The following is a 24,537-nucleotide window of genomic DNA, read 5'->3' as shown; positions in this document are numbered from 1 at the left end:
TAAGCTGGGTGCTGCCGGGGCCGACGCTGAACAGAGACGCCAGCTTTCGGTGCCTTCGCTCTCGCTCACACACGTTCACACCCCCGAAGGCCGGGGGAGAGGCGTCCGGGCGATATGGGTTTTGAGATTAATAACAAGGTGCAGAGAGTGCGAGAAGGAGGAGGGTTGATTGACGTGGAGGGGCTGGCGGGAGTCAGTCACTCCCCGGCGCTGAGGGGTGGGGTGAGGAAAGGAGGCGGGGCCACGGCAGGGCGGAGCTCCGGCTTGGCGCCTCGGCCCCGCCCCTCGTGCGTGGTGCGCGTGTGCGTGCGCTGGCCTGGGGACTTGCGTATTTTCTTTACGTTTGCTGTAGGCCTAGACTCTGCTTGAGCGCGCTGCAGAGCAGAGCGGGCTGGTAGGGCATCAGGAGCCCGCATCTACAAAGCCATGGGGAAGAGAGTGGTGAGACCGCCTCCTCCCGTGTTCTTGCGTGGACCTGGCGCTGTTTGCTGCACGCTCGCCCGAGGCGTCCTGACCGCTGAGCACAGGTCTAGGTGGCTAATGACACACCAGGTGAGGTGAAGTGACCCAAGGAAATGTTTCCTGACTGCTTTAGTATGCTTTTTTTTCCCCAACGTGTAACATCTGTAAGTCGTATCTTGAAAGGTAAATAAAAGAACCTGTGACGCTGTGCTATAACCTTCTCTTTTTCTCTAATTCTCCCTTCTCGAGTTAGAATTACGTTTGCTTGCCAGTTTATCTGTGCCAGCTACAGAATGAAAACATCCAAATATAAACTAGAAATATTAGTGTTTACTTGGTGATGTGGCCTTGATATTTTACGTGTCTAGGGCTTAATTTTGGTTCTGTGGAGCCAGCTTCAGAGTCTTCCAAAAAAGCAAATTACACCGGCTTCAGAGGCAGCATACTACTGCTGTAGGTTTGCATAACTTACATCTCTTTCTCAATGCGTGATCCGGGCTCGTGTGTTTGCCAGTGTTGGTCAAGGGTATATTAGCAATTTGCAGCACACCAAACACGTTGTATTGGTTGCAGTTCATCTTAGGTCTTATTGAGTGTAAGACGCCTCCATCTCTTGGGAAAGCTGGTGCAATAAAAGTGCAAATCATCATTTAGCATTAACTGAAGAACTATTAAAAGAGTCCACCAATGCAGAGAAATATTCGCAAGACTTTATTGTCACTAAGAAGTGTGAATAAGTGAGTGAAGAAGTCCCTTTGGACAGAAAAGACAAAAAGCTACTTTGTTTTCCAACAGGATTAAGTTTCCATTTGCTTTCCTAGCTACAACAGCCCCTTCAATCTTGTGCAGAAAGTGTCAAAATGACTTTAACTCTGGAAAAAGTCTCACTCATCCTCAACTATCTAAAATCTAAGTTGACACACAACAGATAAGTATCTTCAAGTCACTTCAGGAGCCTAGAATCCTGAACTTGCCTCAGTGGCATTTTACCAGAGCATTTCTCCTTGGTACACAAACACTATTCTTCCAGTAGAAATATGCAGGGGACAGAGACCAGCAGGTAGTGTGATTGTGATTATTAAGGCGCTGGACGCTCCTACATGGCTGACCACAGTTCGAGTCCTAGACCTGGTGGCTTGCTTTCTCACCTTCTCTCTCTCTCTCTCTCTCTGTCTCTGGTCAAATTAAAAAAAAATAAATGAATAAATAAAGTTAAATAAATAATTCTTTAAAAAATATGCTGGGGACATCAAAAAGTTCATGATAAAACTGAAGTATAAGTTTATTTTGGTACAAAAAAAATGGAAAATTCATGCATAGTTTTTTCAGAATATGCATTTTCCATAACTTTTTTTTTTTTTTGAGAGGTTTTGCTATAGGGTGTATGCGCTCGCCAGACAGACAGAGACAGAGAGATAGAAAGCGAGAAATCACTCCCCAGGGGGGATGGCCACGCCGCAATCCCTTCTCCTCTCAGGATCTTGGGCATGCACGCACATGCGCCGGGCGTGAGTTTTAAGCTGGGTCCAGGACTCAACCATGGTCGACTACATGGGAGTCCAGCGACATAGCCATTACACTAACTGCTGGTCCCAATTTTCTATAAACTTTTGAAGGTTTCTCATGCTACCAAATGTTGAAATACAGAGAGAAATAAATATCTGGAAAAATATAAATCATACAATGTGATATCTTCATAAATGTAAGTTTCTTCAATTACTTATAGATAAAATTCTAGCTTCTTATTTGTAGGCAGTAAACAAACGTGGAGGATGTGTTATGTTCCAGACACTGTATTTAGCACTGGAGTTACAGTCAAGCATAGTCCCTATTCTTCAAGAGGTCTCAATCATTGTAGGGGAAGCTGACACTTAAAGAGGAAATTCTCACAGAACCAACCAGAAATGGAAGTATGAAAAGTGACACAAAATTAATTTTCACAGCAATGTCTAGGAGGATAGGCTGGTAGCATTGGTGTTTTAGTTGAGCTGTATTTTACCTGTCCATTCTGACAGGGTGTTTTATAGTAGTGTCTGGGGTGGATCAAAGGAGAGGGCCATTGTGGATGTTAAAAAAAATAAATAAATAAAAAACACTAATAAATGGAATTTGCTTGTCCTTAAATTCAGACAGGTTTATATATGGGATATTCATTGTTGGTCTATGTTTCTTTGTTTTGAGACAGGATTCTACAATGTCGCCCAGGCTGGTATTGAACTTGTAATCCTCCTGCCTTAGCCTCCCTGGTAGCTGGGAATAAAGGTACATACTATGAAATCTGACAGGCCTCTGAATTTTGAATAGTAAGTGCATCCCCATCTATTGGAAAAGAAAGGTCATTGTAATATTTAGAGTTAAGAATAATGGCTGTTATTATAAAAAGGCCAACTGAATGCAGTCTAAATCTCTAAGAGATGTTGTCTTTATACCCTGTCAAATGGATTGACTCACTAAAAACAAAAAGAAGGCAATACCTACCTTTATATATTTAGTAGGATTATATCATCCTCAAAATAGACCGTGCTTCTCATTTGCAATTAGATTGACATTAGAGAATAATTTTTTTAAGTAATTGGCACTGTACAAATATTGAGAAGTTAAATCTTCATTGACTTAGTTTTATTTTTTTAAAGAATTATTTAACTTTATTTATTTATCTATTTTTTAATTTGACCAGAGAGAGACAGTGAGAGAGAGAGGGATAGTGAGAAAGGAAGTCACTAGGTCTGGGACTCAAACTGCAGTTGGCCATGTGAGAGTCCAGGGCTCTTAACCACCATGCCACCTACCAGCCCCTTCATTAACTTATTTTAGAGAATTATTTATTGGGGCTGCCAGGTGGTGTGGTGATTAAGGGTGTTGGACACACACTCGCACATTGCTGACCATGGTTCAAGTCACGGACCTGGTGGCTTGCTTTCTGTCTCTCTCCCTCTCCTTCTCTTCCCTTTCCCTCTCTGTCCTTCTCTGGTCTGCCACACAGATGAGAACTGTAGAGACCAGTTCCTGGTGGTGCAGTGTTCTCAGGTGGTTCAGGTTGTCTCTGGGGTCCCCTCTGTATCTTTTTACGGAGTATGGCTAAATTGGTAAATTATATTCTACATCTACACTAACTTGAGTTAACACATATAGTCAGAACATTCTAATACCTTGTGTTTCTGCATGAAAGTTCTTTCAAAGAAGGCTCACTACTGCTCAGTAACTTCGAAAAATCACTGAACTAAACTATAGTAAGTCATTATTTTGGTTGAATTGTAGTGTTCCAAATGGTGAAGATCACCTGGTTCTACTTCCTCATTCTCTACATGGGGAAGCTGAGGCCAAGAGACTTGCTGAACATCACAGGCAGTCAGGTGGCAAAGCCAGTATCAGAAATTGGTCTCTTGATACTTCAGTTGTTCTCTTTATTATACTATGCTTAATTCTTCTCAAAAGTATTTTAAATAAGTAAGTATTTAGAAATACAACCTAAAAGAGGGACCAGCAGCTGGTATAATGGCTATGTCACTGGATTCCCATATAGTCAACCGTGGTTTGAGCCCCGGACCCAGTGGCTTAAACTCAACGCTGGGTACGTGTGCATGTGTGCCCAAGATCCCAAGAGGAGAATAGAGGAGAAGGGATTGTGGCATGACCATCCCCCCGGAGGGTGATTTCTCACTTTCTGTCTCTCTGTTTCTCTCTGTCTCTCTGGCACACCCTAGCAAAAAACCTCTCCCCCAAAAAAGTAAAGAAATACAACCTAAAAGAATAAATCACAACAGTGGCAACTTCAGACACTGACTGCTTAATGGGAAGGTATTTGGCAGCCATGGAGGCCACCTGGAAAGATTTCAGTATTGGAGCCAGCTGGTGGTGTGATGGGTAAGGTGGCTGGATCACACATGACTGACTCTGCAGTTCGAGTCCTGGATTTGGCTGCTTGAGATGTGCATGCATGCCCAAATCCTAAACCACAATCCCAAGGGAAGAATGGAGAAGAGACTGAGACCAGGCCATCACCGCTCTGGGTGTTTTCTCACTTTCCCTCTCTCTTTGTCTCTCTCTCTGGCAAGCACATGTACCCTATAGCAAATTTAATAAAAAGTTAAAATATACATATATATATGTATGTGTGTGTGTGTGTGTGTTTGTATGTTTTTGTCTTGGACCCAAACACACTCTTTGAGTCTTAAATGTTCACATCTATAAGTTATAATTACCAGCTTTATGCTGAAAACTCCCACATCTCTCCAATTCAGAGTTCTCAAACACATTCAGCTCTTTTTTTTTTTTTTTTTTTTGCGATAGGGCATGTGTGCTCACCAGACAGACAGAGACAGAGAGACAGAAAGTGAGAAATCACCCCCCAGAGAGGTTGGCCATACTGCAGTCCCTTCTGCATTCTCCTCTCAGGATCTTAGGTGTGCATGCACATGCACCGGGCGTGAGTTTTAATCTGCTGGGTCCGAGACTTGAATCGCAGTCTACTATGTGGGAGTCCAGTGATGTAACCATTATTTCATCTGCTGGTCTCAACATTCAGCTATATCTTATCAATTTTCTCCTTAGATAGTCTACACATACTTCAAGATCATTATGTCTAAAACCGAACTTACATCTTTTCTCTGAAATGTGTTCCTGGCCTCACATGACCCTTTCTCAGTACAAATAGTACTATCATGTCATCAGATGAATAGTTACCTAACACAGAATCCTAGGAGGCATCCTTAACTTTTCTTTCCCACCCTTACCAAGATCTACCAATTCTAAATATTTGTCTTAATCTATTCCCTTCATCTAATGTACTGCTAGTGTCTTAGGTCAGCCTCTTGTCTGAGCTTTTGCATTTTTGTCTCTTAATGTATCCCAATTACGAATAATCCCAACATCCTCCAAAGAATATGTTCTATTCATATTATTCTGCTCTTTAAGTGATTTCTCATAATTTATCAACCAAAACCTAACTGCACAAGTATATGTGTCCTTTCATGATCAGCTCTTGATTAGAACTGCTGCCTGGAGCCACACAAACCACCAGCCTCTCTCCCTCTCTTGCCATGTACGAAGCACTTGTCACTTTCTGAAACAGGCCATGCTCCCTTAAACATCTTTGCATGAGCTATTTCCTCAGGGTGGTATGCTCTTGTATTTTGTCCTTTTCTTGAAATCATCCTTCAATATTTAGCTCTAATACTACTACGGTTTTTTAAGAAGTCTTTTATTTAACTTTATTTATTTACTTATTTGTTTTAATTTGACCAGAGGGGGACAGAGAGAGAGAAAGTGAGAAAGCAAGCTGCCAGTTCCGGGACTCGAACCCATGTGGGAGTCCAGAGTCCTTAACCACCACATTACTTGCAGGCCCCTGTTAGCTCTAATATTACTTCTATGATGTTTTCTCTGAAAACAACAACGACAACAACAACAACAAAATCTATGTGCTGTTTTAATACATGTGCCTACCTCTTTTACAATAAATGTGATTAAATTAACTATTGATTTTTTCTTCTGTTTCTAATCTAACTTCAACCTTGGTGACCAAAGCATCTGGATTTACACACTATGTTTGCATATGACTATTCTTTCAAAGAAGATTATCACTACAATAAGTTAGGAACTCGCTGAAATAGAGCCAGCAGGTGGTATAGTAGTTATGTTGCTGGACTCCCACATGGTAGACCATGGTTCAAGTCCCAGCTTGAAAAATCACTCTGGGCACTAGTGTGTGCGTGCCCAAGACCCTGGGAGGAGAATGGAGGAGGGATTGCAGTGACCATCCTCCAGGGGAAGATTTCTCACTTTCCCTCTTACTGTCTTTTTCTTTCTAGTGAGCACATGCACCCTAAGGGAAAAATCTCTGAAAAAAAAAAACCCAAGAAACAAACAAACAAACAAAACTCACTGAAATAAACTGCAATAGGGCATTATTATTAGTTGAATCATAGTCTTGTCTTTAAAAAGAGGCACGTAGGACCAGATCATTGCACAACAGGAAAACAAGACACTCTTCAAGGCCGACACACCTAAGAGGGTTGCTAGTTCATGACCTCTCTGCGTATACAAGACACATGTTCTATGATCCATACAGGCTGAGGTGGGAGGGGTACATTGCAGCATCAAGACTCTGTTGGAGGTGTGGTATCTCTCTCTGTGTCCCTCTGTCACTCTGTCCCTCTTACTCATTCAATAAGTAAATAAACAGGCACTTCATTTGTGGAGATAAATTAGGAAGGGTTCCTCTCTGGGTGGATGCAGTCTGTCAGGGCACATCCCCCCACCCCCAGCCACACTCCTGCTCCTGGCCAGATGTCTCTGTGCAGTATGCAAACTGAACAACCACACGACAGTATGCTGTCATTTCCTGTGTATGTATACATCTGTCTTTCACATCCTAGATCATAAGCTCTGTCCTTATCCCTAGCACATGAAAGACTGAAGCCTAGGTCTCAAGGAATGTTTGTTGAATTCATTAATGGGTGGTAGCACTTCTCAAATCATACCATGTTGCTTAATTTTTACAAAAATCAGAAATAACAGTAACTTAAGTTTTCTTTTTCTCCCCCATGAAAAACTTTCTACTGAATGTAGTTAGTTCAGGGCCAAAAGGGAGCATCCGTCCATAGTCAGCAGGGCCCAGCTCCTCCTCTCTTTGACTTTGCTATTGTTAGAGGATGGCTTCCTTCCCTGCTTCATGGTCCAGTATTGCTGTCAGGGCCACCCTATGTGCTTGTGTAGGTTGCTTACTGCAAAGATGGGAGCTGTATACTAGGAGGGATTGCATCTACCCAAAGAATCATTTTTTTTTCTCTTTTTTTTTTTAAATTTTGCTAGAGGATGAGTGTGCTTTCTGAAGAGAAACAGAGAAAGACAGACAGACAGAGGGAAAATGAGGCGTGCACTCCCTATAGGACATGGTCATAACCACAATCCCTTCTCATTTCTCTTTCAGGATTTTGGACATGCATGCACACAAGGTTTATCAGGCCGCCAGGTCTGGGACTCCAACCACACAGTGGCCACATGGGATCCAGCCACTTTTACCACACCACCAGCCGGCCCATGGAGGAACTTTTCTAACTCATCTGGAAGGATGGGAGCTTCTTTGTATCTGTTCAAAGACACTGAAAACAGGAACAGATGTTAATTATTGCCATTGGAATTCCCATTATCCCATTTATTTTCCTGAGAAGGCAAAAATTATTCCCACTCCCAAGCACTTTCCTAGAAGCTCCATCCAAAAAATAACAGCTTAGATTTCACTGGCCAAAACCTTAATGAAAGGACACAACAAACTGAAAGGGAAGCTGGGAAACAGGGAACCAGTTAAATATACTGCCAACATAAATGAAACGGGAGACCTCAGTATAAGTGCGACTTAGATACTGTCCATCACTCCAGTATCATTGGATTTTCAGAAAAATCACGTATTTTTTCTGTTTTTCTATGCAAAAATCATCATGACTTTTCCAACAACACAACAGATTTTTAGTGAGTCCAAAGAAAGAATTAAAGTGCTGTATCGAATTTTACAACTAAAAATTTAAAGTCTAGGCTGCATAACAAGGAATTGGATTTAACCTCCAACCAAACCACCATCAAAGAACTGAGGTCCTTGGGACCAGCAGTTAGCATAATGACTATGTCACTGGACTCCCATGTAATCGACCATGGTTGGAGTCCTGGACCCGGCGGCTTAAACTCACACTGGGCGCGTGTGCGTGCGTGCCCAAGATCCCGAGAGGAGAAGGGAGGAGAAGGGATGACGGCGTGGCCATCCCCCCCCGGGGGGTGATTTCTCGCTTTCTATCTCTCTGTCTCTGTCTGTCTCTGTCCCACCGCGGTTGACTACATGGAAGACTAGCAACATAGCCATTATGCTATCTGCTGGTCCCAGCACTTGATGATTCTTGACTTAAGTAATAAAATTAGTAAATGGGCTTATGCTGAGTTATATCTAATCTGAAATGTTCAAAGATGCCTTCAAGAAACAGTGTGCTTTTATTTGATAAGATATTTTCAGAAGGAAAAGAAAATAAGAAAACAAACACATCAACACAATTGGAAGATATAACCACAATTAGGAAATTCTTAAGGCACATATTTAATTCAAGAGATGGTGGGATTGCCCTGTGGCCTAGTGGTCTGGCTCCCTTGAGCCAGATCCCACATGACTGCTGACTGCACACTTTGAGTCCCAGCACCGGTGGCTTGAAAAATATGCTGGGTAAGTGTATGCGCATGCTCAAAATTCTTACAGGGTTCATGGCATGACCACGTCCCATTGAGGGCATTAACCTCCAACCAAACCACCATCAAAGAACTGAGGTCCTTGGGACCAGCAGTTAGCATAATGACTATGTCACTGGACTCCCATGTAATCGACCATGGTTGGAGTCCTGGACCCGGCGGCTTAAACTCACACTGGGCGCGTGTGCGTGCGTGCCCAAGATCCCGAGAGGAGAAGGGAGGAGAAGGGATGACGGCGTGGCCATCCCCCCCCGGGGGGTGATTTCTCGCTTTCTATCTCTCTGTCTCTGTCTGTCTCTGTCCCACCGCGGTTGACTACATGGAAGACTAGCAACATAGCCATTATGCTATCTGCTGGTCCCAGCACTTGATGATTCTTGACTTAAGTAATAAAATTAGTAAATGGGCTTATGCTGAGTTATATCTAATCTGAAATGTTCAAAGATGCCTTCAAGAAACAGTGTGCTTTTATTTGATAAGATATTTTCAGAAGGAAAAGAAAATAAGAAAACAAACACATCAACACAATTGGAAGATATAACCACAATTAGGAAATTCTTAAGGCACATATTTAATTCAAGAGATGGTGGGATTGCCCTGTGGCCTAGTGGTCTGGCTCCCTTGAGCCAGATCCCACATGACTGCTGACTGCACACTTTGAGTCCCAGCACCGGTGGCTTGAAAAATATGCTGGGTAAGTGTATGCGCATGCTCAAAATTCTTACAGGGTTCATGGCATGACCACGTCCCATTGAGGGCAGCTTCCTCTCCTTCCTTCCCTCTGTTTTTCTCTAGCAAGTGCTTGTGTTCTCTGGCAAACAAACAAGCAGGCTCCACAAGTCATCTCCCAAGTATCCATAGCCTGAAAAATGTTCCACTTCTCATTTTGTCAATAAATGTTTTTACTACTTTTAGCACTTTAGCAGGATTTTTACTTAGCTTCTTCATCTGTGAAAGTACTGGAATAAAACTATATTATATACTTCAAACAACTTGAAGGTGAAGGTAACCATGTGAAAATATTTTGAGAAACAATTCATTTGAAATTCTACATATTATTATGTCTACATAATAAATGCTACATATTATTATGTCTCGTAATTATATTAATACAGTAAGACAATAAATGGCTAAAAAAAAGTATGTCTTTTGGCTCCCATCCTGCAAGGAATTTCTTCATTATCAGCAATAGTGCCTTGTTCTGTATTAGCATACCCTAGTCAGTTCCCTAGAACAAACCTATCGTCATAGTTTCCTTTTTCCCCCTTCTTTTCTCTTTTCTTTCCTTCCTTTAATAGTGCAGCATTTAAGAGCTGGCAGGCAGCATAGTGGTTAAGGGTGCTGGACTCTCATGTGGCTGACCACGGTTCAAGTCCTGGACCTGGTAGCTTGCTTTACTTTCTCTCTCTCTCTCTCTCTCTCTCTCGCTCATTCACTCTCACTCTGTCCCTCTCTGGTCAAATTAAAATACAAATAAATAAAGTTAAAATAATTTTAAGAATAGTGCAGCATTTTGAAGTCCCTGATTGATTAATATTTCTACTGGATTCTTTTGATGAATAGAAGATTAAATGTTAGTACAAGGGTTGACCCACATAACTGCCTTAGCAAAAATACCAAATGTCACTGTGCCGTCACCTCACAAACATCAAGGAAGGATATGCTTTTCTAGTTTTCTTGTTCTTATTTTTCAGGTCGCCCTACAATTGTTTAGCAAGGAAATCTGAAGCTTGAAATCATAAAAAGGCTACCTGCCTCAATCTGAGGCTCATGCTAATATATGAATCCATTAATAGTTATAGTCAGTTGCTATAGGGATGATATTTTTCAGAATAAAAACTTTCCATGAAATTTCAAATTTCCAAAAGAATGTAGATGTTCCACCTTTGGATGTGTTTTTTGTTTGTTTTTATTTTTATTGTATGCTTTTTAATTAAAATATCAGCATATTCAGTAGAGATTTAGGAGTGCATAAAGAAACCAAGAGGTAGAAAAACACTGTCCATTTTATCAAGATTTTGGTATCTGGCATGTTATTCTGAAAGCACTACGTAGAATGCTAAGTTAATATTTATTGTGAGGAATGGATATTTCTTTCCTTTTTTTCTTTTTTGGAGAGGTTTTTGCTATAGGGCGCATGCACTCACCAGACAGACAGAGAGACAGAAAGCGAGAAATCACCCCCCAGGGGGGATGACCATGCCGCAATCCCTTCTCCTCCATTCTCCTCTCAGGATTCTGGGCATGTACGCACACACGCCCGGCATGAGTTTAAGCCACCGGGTCCGGGACTTGAACCGCGGTCGACTACGTGGGAGTCCAGCGACATAGCCATTATGCTAACTGCTGGTCCCAGTTAGAAATATCCAGAATGGATATTTCTTATGCTCTAAATTTTCTCTTTGAAGCATTTTTATATTTCCTTCCAAAGAAAGTACTTTTTTGAGATTTTCTCCATCAGAAAAGGACACTGAATGTAGCTTATAAAAATATGTCCCAGGGGCACTAAGTGGCATAATGGTTTATGCATTAGACTCCCACATGGTTGACTGAAGTTCAAGTCCCAGACCCAGTGCCTTGAAACTCATGTCAAGCACATGTGTGTGCATGCCCAAAATCCCAAGAGAAGAATGGAGAAGAGATTGCAGTGTGGCCATTCCTCCTGGGATTGTTTCTCATGGAAATGGAAGATAGCTGGATCAGCAGATTTCCTATTCCATGTTACGTAAGAAACAAGAAAGAAGTGATGGACAGGCAGCTACAGTAGAACAGAGAGAATGTGGCAGGCCTTGTCCTGGGGTGGAACGTGGAAGGTATGGAGGAGGCTCTGTCCCTGTGTGCTACCATATTGAGTGGAAACAGTCTGCTACATCTAATGTGAAAAAGTACAGAGTTGCATTTTAAACCAGGCAACCCTGATTCTGAATAAAATCATGCCGGAGAGAATGTCACACTCTAGCCCTTCTGGTTTATGACTCCTTTCTTGGAGATTAGTGAGTTAGCTCAACAAAGAAAGGGTGCCATCCAACGTTTCCTAGAGTGGGGAAGGAGCAGAAGTCTTTTCTCTGTGTGTTTTCAGGAGACAGGGAGAAGAGTTCATTCTGAACAATTTGTGAAAGACAGAAATAATGAGTAAGAAAGGAATGGAAGGATAGGGATGGGGTGGGCCAGAAGCACTTTGCAAGAGGCCGTGGTCTAGCATTCACTCATGGAACCGAGACCCAGCAAAACTTGACTTTTGTCATATTCCCTCACTAATATACAGCCTGATAAGTCAGGGGAAATCACCATTTTCTTGAGAGCCAGGTTATTTTGGTTGTTACTAGCCTTTTGTTAATGAATTTTCATTATAGGAAATTAGAAATACAGCAAACAAAATAAAAAAAAACTTACATTGCCACTATGTTTAACACTTTAGTGGTATATATTTTTCAAATTCTCTTTATATATATATATTTTTTTAACTGAATGTACTCATACCAAAAATGCTGTTTCGTAACTTGTTTTTATCAGCCAGTGGTGTCTACTTACCTTTTTTAGTAAATTTTTCTTTTTTTTCTTTTTTGCTATAGAGTGCATGCACTCACCAGAGAGACAAAGTAGGAAATCATCCTGTGGGAGGATGGCCACACCACAATCCCTTCTCCTCCATTCTCCTCTTAGGATTGTGGGCACACATGCACACACACACACACACACACACACACACACACACACACCTGGCGTAAATTTTAAGCCACTGAATCTGGGGCTCAAACCATAGTTGGCCATGTGAGAGTCCAGCACCTTAGCCTCTGTGTCATGTACTGGCTCCAGCAATTTTTATGTAATATACAAGATATATATGTGTATATATACACACACACACACACACACTTTTAATTCCTTAATAATGCAAAAATGTCCTGTAGAGTTTTGTCCAAGCCGGTTTCCAATCCAGGAGCACATGTTGTATCCAGTTAATGGGACTCAGAAGTCTCTCTCATCTAGCACTGTCTCTTTTCTGAGATGCTGACTTGTAAAGGAATGAGAACAATTACTCTAGAGAATGCCAGATTTTCTGGTTTGTCTGATTGCTTTCTTGTATTATCTGGTTTGTTTTCATCATCCTCTGTGTTTACTTAAGCTAGATATTATGTCTAAGGGTTTACTGGATTCACATGTAAACATTTTGGGCTAGAATATATCATAGGCATGTTATGTACATCATAGGTGCATTATGATGGCTTGTGTCCCATAAGAGCCTACATAATATGCAGTTGATCCACAATAAGTCAATTTGGATCCTGGATTAGGGTGATGACCGTACCCTCCTATGCTATCCCCCTGGAAATCTAGCTCACTGACTTGGGCATAAAGGGACTTAATAGCTGGTAAAAGAGACTTCAGTATTGTTTTTGCCCATAAGGACTTTATAGGCAAGCTAAGAAACCTTATTTTGGACTGGCCCCATGGTGTGGTGGTTAAGGGAGCTGGATCCCACAAGGCCAAGTGGGTGATTCAAGGTCTGGTCCCTTGTGCATGCCCCAAATCCCGACAGGTTGGAGAAGCGGAGGAGAGGGGATTGTGGCATGACCATGCTTCACTGGGAGTGCTTTCTTACCCTTCCTCTCTGTCTCTCTCTGGAAAGGACGTACTCTGGCAAATTTAAAAAAAGAAGAAGTCTTAATTCGGTTTTAGAATCCATTATCAGACCATTTGGTTGTTTTCATTTTGATGGTAGATGTTCCTTTATGATTACATTTTTCTTGGTAGGTTACTACAATTAGTTTTTGTACACTCTCTTGTGCTGGAAATTGTGGCCCAGAAGCACATTATAAGACAAGGTAAACATCTAGATATTAAAATGTTATGACAGCCTACCTATTAAACATTTTGTATTTTGAAATTCGAGACTTATATAATCTGTAATAACTTTTAAATGTTAAAACATTAAGTTTTGTCTTTTGTTGTTTTAAATTAATACCAATTGCTATTACACCTACACAAAACAAATTTGGTGAACTTCTACCAGCTGACCTTTAAAATAATCATTAGTTAAAGGAAATTATGCTCTTTTCTGCAACAGAGATAATCTTGTTATTTGTGTTCCTTCCAGAATTATAGTCTACTTTTTTATTTAGCTTGTCTATATTGGTGACCCAATCTCCAAAAATAGCCAAGAAAACACAGTGTTTCTAATATTTCAAATCATCTGACTTCTTCCCATTTATTTTCCATATATAATGGTACATTTTTTCTATATCTACATTTCTATATCTACAAACAAGTTTTAGATGTAACTATTTTAACTGACTAGTCCAAGTTTTTTTTTTTTTTTATTTATTTACAGGCTTTATAAACTGAACAAATCTTTTGATGTGCAGATAGTCTCATTTCATTCTTTAGTTCTAAAATGACTCATACTCATCACACGTTTTCAGTTTGTGTTTTTTAGTTAACCTTTCCAGTTCCTTCTTTCTGCTAACCTTAATCTTACTACAAGTTATGATTCCAATATGTGATGAAATTCAAAAGAATCACTGTACAAAACTGTTTTTTCTATTTTTTTACTCTAATACCTGAAAATTCACCATGGAGATTCAACCCTTTAAAAATAAAACTTTTCTAAAAATACCATACATCGTCTTAAATTAGTGCGTTGCGACACTGGCTATGCAGAACACTGTTTTCCATGAGATCCTCAGGGAGGGGAAACACTATATTCAAATAAATACAGGAAATGCTACGGATTACATGTTTTTCTCTTGAAAACTCCTAATATTTTTAAATTTATAAAAAAGAACTCTTACATGAATAAACATGTTTAATTTTGTTAAACCCAGTGTTTTCTCAAATATATTGACCGTATAATCCTATTTACTTAACACCACCCATAACTATCACACTAGGTTTTTTTGGAACATAATTTGGGAAGCACTGCCTAAATTTATGGTAAGCAAATCCTTTTTTTTTTTTTAGAATCATAGAGCCATAAACCTGAAGTCTCTGTTGTAGATATTGTAACTTAAATCTCAGATTTTATAACTCACGTGATTCAAAAACAAAACAAACAAAAAACCTTAAGTGACTCACTCAGCTTAAATGATAAAGCCAAGATTAGAACCTATGTTTGTTTCCCATCCAATTCCTGGGAACCCAGATAATACACTGCCATAATTCTCCGACTGAAATGAAATACATGAATTACTTGACCAAAATGCTACAGAACTATAGTACATGTAAGAGACCTCTTCAGTTGGGCTACTGATTCTCATATGTCTGTAATCCTTCAAGATGTTACAATGAAAGGATTATTAATTCTGGTGTTTTTTGTTTGTTTATGAAAATGGGATCAGCCCATCGATCATATTTTGAAATTTTTTCTGTGGAGGGCCAGCCAGTGGCATGATAGTTAAGGTGACCGGATTCCATAAAGCTGACTGTGTGGTTTGAGTCCTGGAGCATATGACATGAGAAACACACTAGGCACATGTTCATGCATACTCAAAATTCTGAATGGAGAAGTGATTGCAGTATGACCATCCCCCTTGGTGGGGAGCGCTTTCTCATTTTTCCTCTCTCTCTGGTGAGCGCATGTGGCCTCTGGCAAATTAAAAAAAAAAAAAAAAAAAAACTAAAAAGAAATTTACTTTTTTCTCAAGATCTTATAATATTAATGTATTTTCTTGCCAGTAATTATGATCCTAGGACCAGCCACAGTGGCACACACTACTAAAACACCATGCTCTGCGGGCTGGGACCACATGGGAGGATTTGGTTTTCTGCCCACTCTCAAGACCTGCCATGGTGGCATTAGCTTGTAATCCCAATAACTCAAACATTTTCTCAATATAATGCCCTCGCTTTAATATATAGGCAAGTTAATTTAGAATGAAATGCTTGGGGTGACCACATTAAAAGACATACTAAAAAAGTTAGATGACCGTATTTATATGTAGCTCTAATGTGAATTCCATGGCTACAAGAGCAGACCGATACACAGGTGTGCTGGTTTGTCACAGAAGTGCATGATTTTTCCAAAATGGTAAACAACTCTTGGTAAAATTCTGAGCAAAACAATGTACATTCTTTCTTTACTTTATATAATGGCTGCATTCCTAGAAAAGCACATTAAAACTTTGGGGGGGGGACTTTTTTTACTTTGATGTTAAGGTAAAATAGCATTGGTTGGTTCTAGGTTCAGATCATTATAAACAGATTGTCACTACTTGTTTATATTTGAAAATCACATAGGATGCACCCTTATGTACAGACTTTTCTGAGAATTCTAAGACTTAGCATGCCCAGTCATCCCAAATATCAATATTTTCATTCTTACCCCCCTGATGCTGATGTCTCAAAACCCTTCGCCTGAGTGAGGACATACCAGTTAAGAAGCCCTGGGCTCTGCTCAGTGACACAGTGGTCAGGCATTGCTCAAGTGAAGCTGGATCTGTGTGGGTGATGACAGTTCCCTGATCTACCTGTACACACCGAGCACATGCCCGTGATCTGGGCTGACTGGGAAGGCTATGTGCATGTGTATGAGGGGAATCACAGCTTGAGACCCCATCTAGGGTGCTTGTCTCTCCTCTTTGTCTCTCTCACTCTCATGAAAGAAAGCTTGCCTAGCGCTCCATTGAATAAATATGTCACTAGTGCATTACCAACTATTCACTGCATTCAAGACGCAATCTCTTGAACCCATTGAATAAATACAATAGGAAAGGCTTACAGAGAGCTCATGAGGCCCTATTTTATTTGCATTTGCCTACTTAACCTTTACTGTGTAAGCTAAGTATTATTGTTAGCCCCGCCTTCCCTCCATTTTGCAGGTGGCAAATCTACCTGAGGTTCAAAGATGTACAGTAACTTTAGGGAAGTCAGGATCCAAACCCAGATCTTCTTAGTGTTTATATTCACATGCTTCACAATGTATAAAGTGTATATTACAATGCTGAATGTAGTATTTATTACCTGTCAGGGCAGCTGTTCTCTTTCTAGTCTATGCTTTCTACCATTCGATGCATGTTCCATTCATAAATATCTTTCCTTTCTGATCTTTCTACACTTCTTTTCTGAAAACATATGAGGCTGTTTCCCACTTCCTCCTCCCTCTGTCTTTTAAAGTGGAGATCTGTGCTAGATTTGGATCTGCTACAATTGGTTCTAATTAATGTCCCGACCCTAAGGCTGTCTCTGAATGAATGACTCAATATAACTGAGAAATTCAATTTCTAAAAGGAACTTGAGAATTTCCAGCCTGAACCAACATGTCCAGGGAGTATACTATTACATGCTCATTGCTGCTTTGTCTTCACCAGTCATTCACTTCTTAAATCCCTACTATTGTCATCTGAAAATGTTATTTCAGTGGTTATGAACAACTTCCTCGTTAGGGTATTTTTCTTCCACTACTAAAGTGGAAATATAATTTGAGAGTAGAGACTGTATGCCCCTTTCCCTAGTTAGGAATGAAAAAACAAAGGATGCCACTTTGTTTCCTCCATAATACATTGTAATATTTGTATACAGTAAATTCACAGTAACTGTCCAAATGACTACATGAATCTGAGTTCACTCCAATTTAGCACAATAATTACACATTAAACAAGAACAGACTTCTTCACTTCGACCCTTTCTGTTTTGTCATTCACATATATGAAATGAGTACAAAAGCTCCTAATTCAGGGACCAGCAGTTAGCGTAATGGCTATGATGCTGGACTCCCATGTAGTCGACTGTGGTTCGAGTCCTGGACCCGGTGGCTTAAAACTCACACCAGGCGCATGTGCATGCGTGCCCAAGATCCCCAGAGGAGAATGGAGGAGAAGGGATTGTGGCGTGGCCATCCCCGCTGAGGGGTGATTTCTCGCTTTCTATCTCTTTGTCTGTCTCTGTCTGTCTGGCGAGCGCACGCGCCCTATAGCAAAAACTTCTCCAAAAAAAAGCTCTTCATTCATAGGGTTGTTGTGAAGATTCACTGAGATGATATTTGGGAGCGTTGCTGGAATTATACCAGCATATAGGAGACATTTGAAGAGTAACTTCTCAGTGTCATCAGGTAGTGAGGAGGTTAAGGGGCTGGATCCCACATGGCTGGCTATGTGATCGAGTTCTGGAAACAGTGGCTTAAAAATCACACTGGGTGCATGTACATCTGTGCCCCAAATCCTGATAAGTGAATGGAAAAGAAGGGATTGTGGTGTGACCATCCCCCCAGGAGGTGATTTCTCATTTTCTCTGTCTTTCTCTGGCAAACAAAAGCTTAAAAACAAACAAAAAGAGTAACTTCTCTTCCTTTCTCTATCCTTTCCACTTTGATAGACTACTTTAAGCTGAAGTGTGGGGGCTTAAATTTTGAACCTATGCACCTACAACTTTTTGTTTTCCTATATGAAATGCATATGGAATTGGTTTGGCTATCTGGATGTGACCAACAACTTTTAGTCCTGTATCATTATTATTATTTTTTTTGAGAGGTTTTTGCTATAGGGCATGTGTACTTGCCAGAAAGACAGAGAGAGACAGAGAGACAGAAAGTGAGAAATCACCCCCCATGGGGGATGGCCATGCTGCTTTCCCATCTCCTCCGTTCTCCTCTCGGGATCTTGGGCACGCACCCACACGCACCCAGCGTAAGTTTAAGCCACCGGGTCCGGGTCTCGAACCACGGTCGACTACATGGGAGTTCAGCAACATAGCCATTACACCAACTGCTGGTCCCTATTTTTATTATTATTTAAACATATACAGAGCCCATTTTCCTAGATCAGAATGAAAGAGGAAACTAGAGACTCGTGCCCTCACAGTAGGGAACTAACTTTTCCATTCATAGTATTACTGTAGCATGTATCTCTTGGCAAACTCTTTGTAACGCAATTATCCTGAGAGTCCGTAAGATTAATGCTTTAGAACAGAGTTTTATCTGAAGGACTAGGTCTCTCTTATTGATAATTGGCAAGAAAAAAGGTTAGGCCTCAGGTAGAAAAGTTTTACCAAGTGGGCAGACTCAGGATTGATATAAGATGAGATCTGATCTTGGGAACCAGCAGTTAGCGTAATGGCTATGTTGCTGGGCTCCCATGTAGTCGACCGCGGTTCGTGTACTGGACCCGGTGGCTTAAAATTCATGCTGGGCGCGTGTGCGTGCATGCCCAAGATCCTGAGAGGAGAATGGAGGAGAAGGGATTGCGGTATGACCATCCCCCCTGGGGGTGATTTCTCACTTTCTGTCTCTATGTCTCTATCTGTCTGGCGAGCGCATGCGCCCTATAGCGAAAAATCTCTCCAAAAAAAAAGATGAGATCTGATCTTCAAAGGTCAAGGAGTCAGGATGTTTGGAGGTGTACTCAAGTAATTGCTGTTAAAGACAGATTTCCTGCTCTACTATAGGGTGGCAAACAGGGAGGCAAGAAGGAAGAACACAGGTAAGATGTTTGGTTTTTTTTAAGTGTCTGTTTTATCCCTCCAGTATAACAGGTGAGCTTTGGAGAGCAAGATATAAGTTTCTAATCCAGATTATCCAAATTCATGCTGTTATTTAAGTTTATTTCCTTATTTTTTTTCCTTAATCCCCCAATCTTTTATAAACTGTTTTAACTGTACTTGAAGGAAACAGGGAGAGGGGCCGTTTGTCCATGTTTGAGCCAGAATACCACAGGGGGATCTGCAACTCCTCCCACTAGGGTGTTTGTCTCACGGTAATCAGCTTCAAGACCCCAATGAAAACGGAAAGCCAAGGGACATAGACAGGGCCATGTGGTCCAGCTGTCATCAGATCATCTGGAAGTTCTTCTAAGGTTAAACTTGGAGGATCCATGTTACATGTTTGCAAAGAAAAACTCTGACCCTTTATGGCACTAAAAATTTTGCATGACTAAATGAGCCAGTGTATATTTACTGGGTTTTGTCTTACTTGGTTTCTTTTACTGTGTTTTATAGCCAGGAGGTAAGCTACAGTACAGGTAACTTTCACGCATGTTCAATAACACCAATTGAGCACCATCTGTGAACAAGGAACTGAGCTAGTTGTTCTGGGAAATAAGGAGTAAGATATGGCACCTCGCTTGAAGGAGCTCAGAGCCTAGTGGCAGAGATAGGCATGGACATAAATAACTCTCTTTAATGTGTAACCTCAGGGATATCTGAAGTTACCCTTCTTTTTGTAAGCACTCAATTTTTTTCTCTCTTAAGAGCACTTGAGTTTTTGTGCGTTATCATCCTTGCACTTCCCTGGCACCACCTTACATTCTTTCATATCAGGTATTCTTATTACTTCTCTCTGTTTTAAATAAACTTTAAGTACATCCTTCTTTTCTGGAGAAAAGACTTCCCTGGAGGTTCTTCTTTGATTATCTTTCAAGTTGGTTTTCTTTTTCTTTCAAGTGTTTTTGTATTTTAAGTTGGCTGTTCTTAACTTTCGGTAGACGAGGCCTCTCTAGATTTTCTAGTAAATGTTTTATTAGCAAAGTGGAAAGTCTGTGCCTAACGTATTGGCTTTTTTTTTTTCTTTAACACATAATATATTACAGAAGCTACTAAAATTCTTAATAGTAGACAGACATATGCATTCTCTTTTAATGTGTAACTTCATCATACTGCTTTGAGTTTTGTGGCCACACCATGATCCTTTCTTCTCCATTTCTCCATCCTGTTGGGATCTGGGGCACGTGCATGCACATATTAAGAATATTTTTGAGCCAGTGAGCCAGGGCTTGAACTACAGTTGGCAACGTGGGATCCAACTACTAGGCTACAGGGTATCTGTTTTGTTTCGAAAGTGATCGAAAGACCAAGCCATACTAGGCTTCTAGTTCTACATAGTCATGATCCACTTGAGCTAAGAAAACTTACTTGGTGGAGCATCAGCTCTTCATGCTCCACAGAACATGTAGTTTAGTGAGGTGTCAGGACCTCTCTCTGTGTGTCTCTCATTCTGTCTCACTCTTAAGAGAAATGAAGAAATAAATTTAAAAAATACAATAAAACAGGGACCAGCAGATGACATGGTGGTTAAGGGAGCTGGACTCCCACATGACCAACTGCAGGTTGAGTCCTGGACCTGGTAGCTTGCTTTCTCTCTCTCTTTCTCTCTGTCTGTCTGTCTCTCTTGCTCTGTCCCTCTCTGGTCTTATTAAAATAAATAAATAATTAAATAAAGTTAAATAAAAATAATTATTTTTAAAAACCCAAAACCAAATGGGCCATCAGGGGGCGTGGTGGTTGAGGCGCTGGATCCCACATAGCCTACTCCACAGTTAGAGTCCTGGATGGTGACTGAGAAGCACACTGGGCACGTGTGGAATGTGTGCCCAAAATCCCAAGGGGAGAATGGAAGTCAGGAGATCATGGCATGATTATATCTTCAGGGTGATTTCTCACTTTCCCTTTCTCTCTGTCTCTTTCTCTCTCCTGCAAGCTCATGTGCCCTATGGCAAAAAAATCTATAAAAACAAACAAACAAACAAAAAACAAGCAGACTATAAAACCCAGTAGAATAGTCTTCAACAAATGGCCCTGGGACAACTGGCCATCTATAAACAGGAAAATGAACCCCAACACACACCACATACTATACATAAAATTAATTTAAAATGAGTCATAGACCTAAATGTAAAACACAAAACTATAAAACTTCTGAAAGAAAACAGGGAAAATCTAGGTGGCCTTGGGTTTGGTGATGAGATTAGCCAAAAGTTGGCCCAGCTGTGGTGATGCAAGGCAGTAGTATGCTGCTGGAAGCCACATGGCTGGCTATAGGTTCAGATCCTGGATTGAGGATGCTTATTTCTCATTCTTTCTCTCTCGCTCGCTCATGTGAGCTCTTGCTGCTGCAAAGAATAAATTAAACAAAATTAACTTCAGCTATAACACCAAAAGATATAATCTGTTGGGTTGTTTGGGAATTCATGACGCATTTTTGCATAAGTAAGAACATATTATGACTTTCCTTATGAAATTTATAAAAGAAAACTTTGATAAATTGGACTTCATTAAAATTAAAGTTTTTGCTCTATGAAAAACATGTTAAGAGACTGAGAAGACAAGCTATTTCTTGGGAGAGAATATTTGCTAGCCACATATTTGATAAAAGTTATATTCAGAATATGCAAAGAGCTCTGCTATTGTTAACAATGTTAAAATGAATCTTTTTGAACATTAATTTTTTGTTAAGCTTTTGGCCATTAAAAGAAATTAATTGTCTAGGGAACCAGCAGTTAGCGTAATGGCTATGTCGCTGGACTCCCACGTAGTCGACCGCGGTTCGCGTCCCAGACCCGGTGGCTTAAAACTCACGCCGGGCGCGTGTGTGTGCGCGCCCAAGATCCCGAGAGGAGAATGGAGGAGAAGGGATTGCGGCGTGACCATCCCCCCTGGGGGGTGATTTCTCGCTTTCTGTCTCTAATGTCTCTCTCTGTCTGTCTGGCGAGCGCACGCACCCTATAGTAAAAATCTCTCAAAAAAAAAAAAAAAAAAAGAAATTAATTGTCTAGAAGAACGATTACTAGCCCAGAGAATATAAACTAGTTAAAGGATCTTAACTTTTTAAAAGTGGTAGCATTTTGGAGACCAGCAGGTGGTGTGGTGGTTAAGGCCCTGGATACTCCCACATGGTAGACTATGGTTCAAGTCCTGGACCTGGTGGCTTGCTTTCTCACTTTCTCTCTCTCTCTAGTTAAATTAAAAATAAATAAATGAATTTTAAAAAAGTAGTAGCATTTTATTTTTTGTGATAAAATTATTCTGTTAAATCCAAAAGAGGCAGAAGCAGTAAAATAAAATGAAGAGGGGCCAGCAGATGGTGTAGCAGTTATGTGGCTAGACTTGGTGGACCCAGTGGCTTAAAAATCACACCAGGTGCATGCGCATGCATGCCCAAGATCCTGGGAGGAGAATAGAAGAGAAGGGAGTGCTGTGTGGCTATCCCCCCCCAAGGGGGGGTGATTTCTCACTTCCCTCTCACTGTCTCTGTCTTCTCTCTCCCTCTCTCTCTCTCTTTCTCTCAGGCAGACAAATGAGCCCTAAGGCAAAAATCTCTTTAAAAAAAAATGAGATACATAAACAGATAGTTAACAAAAGGCAGAAATAGGATTTGGAAACTAAAGAAAATAACTAGCCTTATGTAGAGCTTACCGTATGCCTGAACTGTTGTTCTAGGCACTGCACAAATACACTCATTTTATCCTGTGACAATGCTGAGGTGAATATTGTTATATTATGCTCATTCTTTAGATAAGATAGAGGCTTAGATGGTTTTTAAAAACTTGCCCAGAATCACACAGCTAGTACTTAGAGGAAATGGCATTTAAACATAAAATTTGGTTCCAGGTTATACTCTCAATTTTTGTACTATGCTTTTACTGAAATCAACAAGTATTTGTCAAATATCTACTATTCTGAAGGCATTGTATAGGACAGAACAAGAGAAAATTGTAGTTTTGCTCACAAGAAATGAGTAATGTTATAGGAGAAACCTACAGCTAGCTCATTATGGAAACAAACAAGGAGGAATGAATTAGCCTTTAGGGAGATCGCAGGTTAAGAGTTGAGATTCGTTAGTGACTTCAATGTGTAGGGGTGAAGACTGACAAGGATGTAAAAGCCATTCAATGGAGGCTCAATTTTAGGTAAATTGGCCTTTAGTAACATTGATATGAAGTAAACAAGCTTTGGACAGAGTGACTTCAGACTAATCAATTTTACTCAAGGGATTTTAGGTAACAGTTTTCATTTTTGTTGGTTTAGAAAGATTGATTTTAGTGGAAAGCCTTATTGAGCACATACTATGAAACATAGGAACAGCAGCCCTTGCCTGGTAGGCAAAGGAGCTTTGATTTATCATTGCAGATCGAGGGGACTGAAGGATTTTAATGAAGACAAGGAAGAAGTAGTGGGCTGGCTCTATAGCCTAGTGGTTAAGGAAGCAGATCTCACATGGTTGGCCATGGTTCAAATCCTGGCCCCGGCACATATGCAAGCTGACCCAAATCCTAATAGGATGGAGACATGGAGGAGACGAATTAGTAGTATGACTGCACTTCCATTGGGGAAGGCACTTTCTCTTCCTATTTCTCTCTGTCTGTCTGTCTGTCTCTCTCTTTGGCAAGTGTGCATGCCCTTTGGCAATTAAAAAAAAAAAAGACAAGAGAAAAATGTAATAATTTTCTACAGTGTTACTTTGGCCCCATAATACTTAGTGATACCCACTACATTCTTTAAAAAATAAGAAAACTTGGTACCACAGTAATAAAAGTAATGATTTCAGAATGATCTTTTTCCTAGACAAAAGTCTGAAAGTGGCTGTAGCTTTGGTACAGAGGGACTTCTATTAGACATTTTATATTAGAAACTGAAGACAAATTTATTCAATGCTATATTTCAATTTTCCCTTCATTTCTGATTGTATCTAACTACCTGGAAAGGGAATACAGTTGACTTTCCTAGGCAGATTTTAAGATTTAAAATAATACATAAGCCCCAGAGGTAGGAATTTTCATTACTTAGGTTTACTTTCAGTAAATCAAATCACTAGTTTGTGTGTTTTCCAGCAGGATTTGTTCCGTTTTTTTTTTTTTTTTTTTTTTGGAGAGATTTTCACTGTAGGGCGCGTGTGCTCGCCAGACCGACAGAGAGAGACATAGAGACAGAAAGCGAGAAATCACCCCCCAGGGGGGATGGTCATGCCGCAATCCCTTCTCCTCCATTCTCCTCTCAGGATCTTGGGCACGCACGCACACGCGTCTGGCATGAGTTTTAAGCCACCGGGTCCGGGACGTGAACCGCGGTCAACTACGTGGGAGTCCAGCGACATAGCCATTACGCTAACTGCTGGTTCCCAGGATTTGTTCTGTTTTAAGAATC

At 40.6% G+C, this 24,537-nt stretch overlaps 1 protein-coding gene across 4 annotated transcripts in view; it reads left to right on the top strand.

Annotated features, from left to right (window-relative positions):
- The first annotated feature begins 301 nt into the window (after nucleotides 1–301).
- MRPL1 (mitochondrial ribosomal protein L1) overlaps nucleotides 302–24,537 on the top strand; it is a 124,413-nt gene continuing 100,177 nt past the window's right edge. For 2 of the 4 annotated variants that reach the window (XM_006151466.3, XM_027773068.1), the window contains exons 1-2: nucleotides 302–552; nucleotides 2,648–2,724. The gene's annotated coding sequence lies outside the window, so the exon portion shown is untranslated. Of the gene's footprint in view, nucleotides 553–2,647; nucleotides 2,725–2,745; nucleotides 2,766–24,537 lie in introns of those variants that run through there. The other 2 variants (XM_006151467.3, XM_006151469.3) reach the window with 2 other exon arrangements.

The sequence above is a fragment of the Tupaia chinensis genome, unplaced genomic scaffold (genome assembly GCF_000334495.1).
Source record: "Tupaia chinensis unplaced genomic scaffold, TupChi_1.0 Scaffold000318_1, whole genome shotgun sequence".
Taxonomy (NCBI): domain Eukaryota; kingdom Metazoa; phylum Chordata; class Mammalia; order Scandentia; family Tupaiidae; genus Tupaia; species Tupaia belangeri.
The sequence above is the reverse complement of the archived record's forward strand: the minus strand, read 5'-3'. Positions and strand labels throughout refer to the sequence as shown.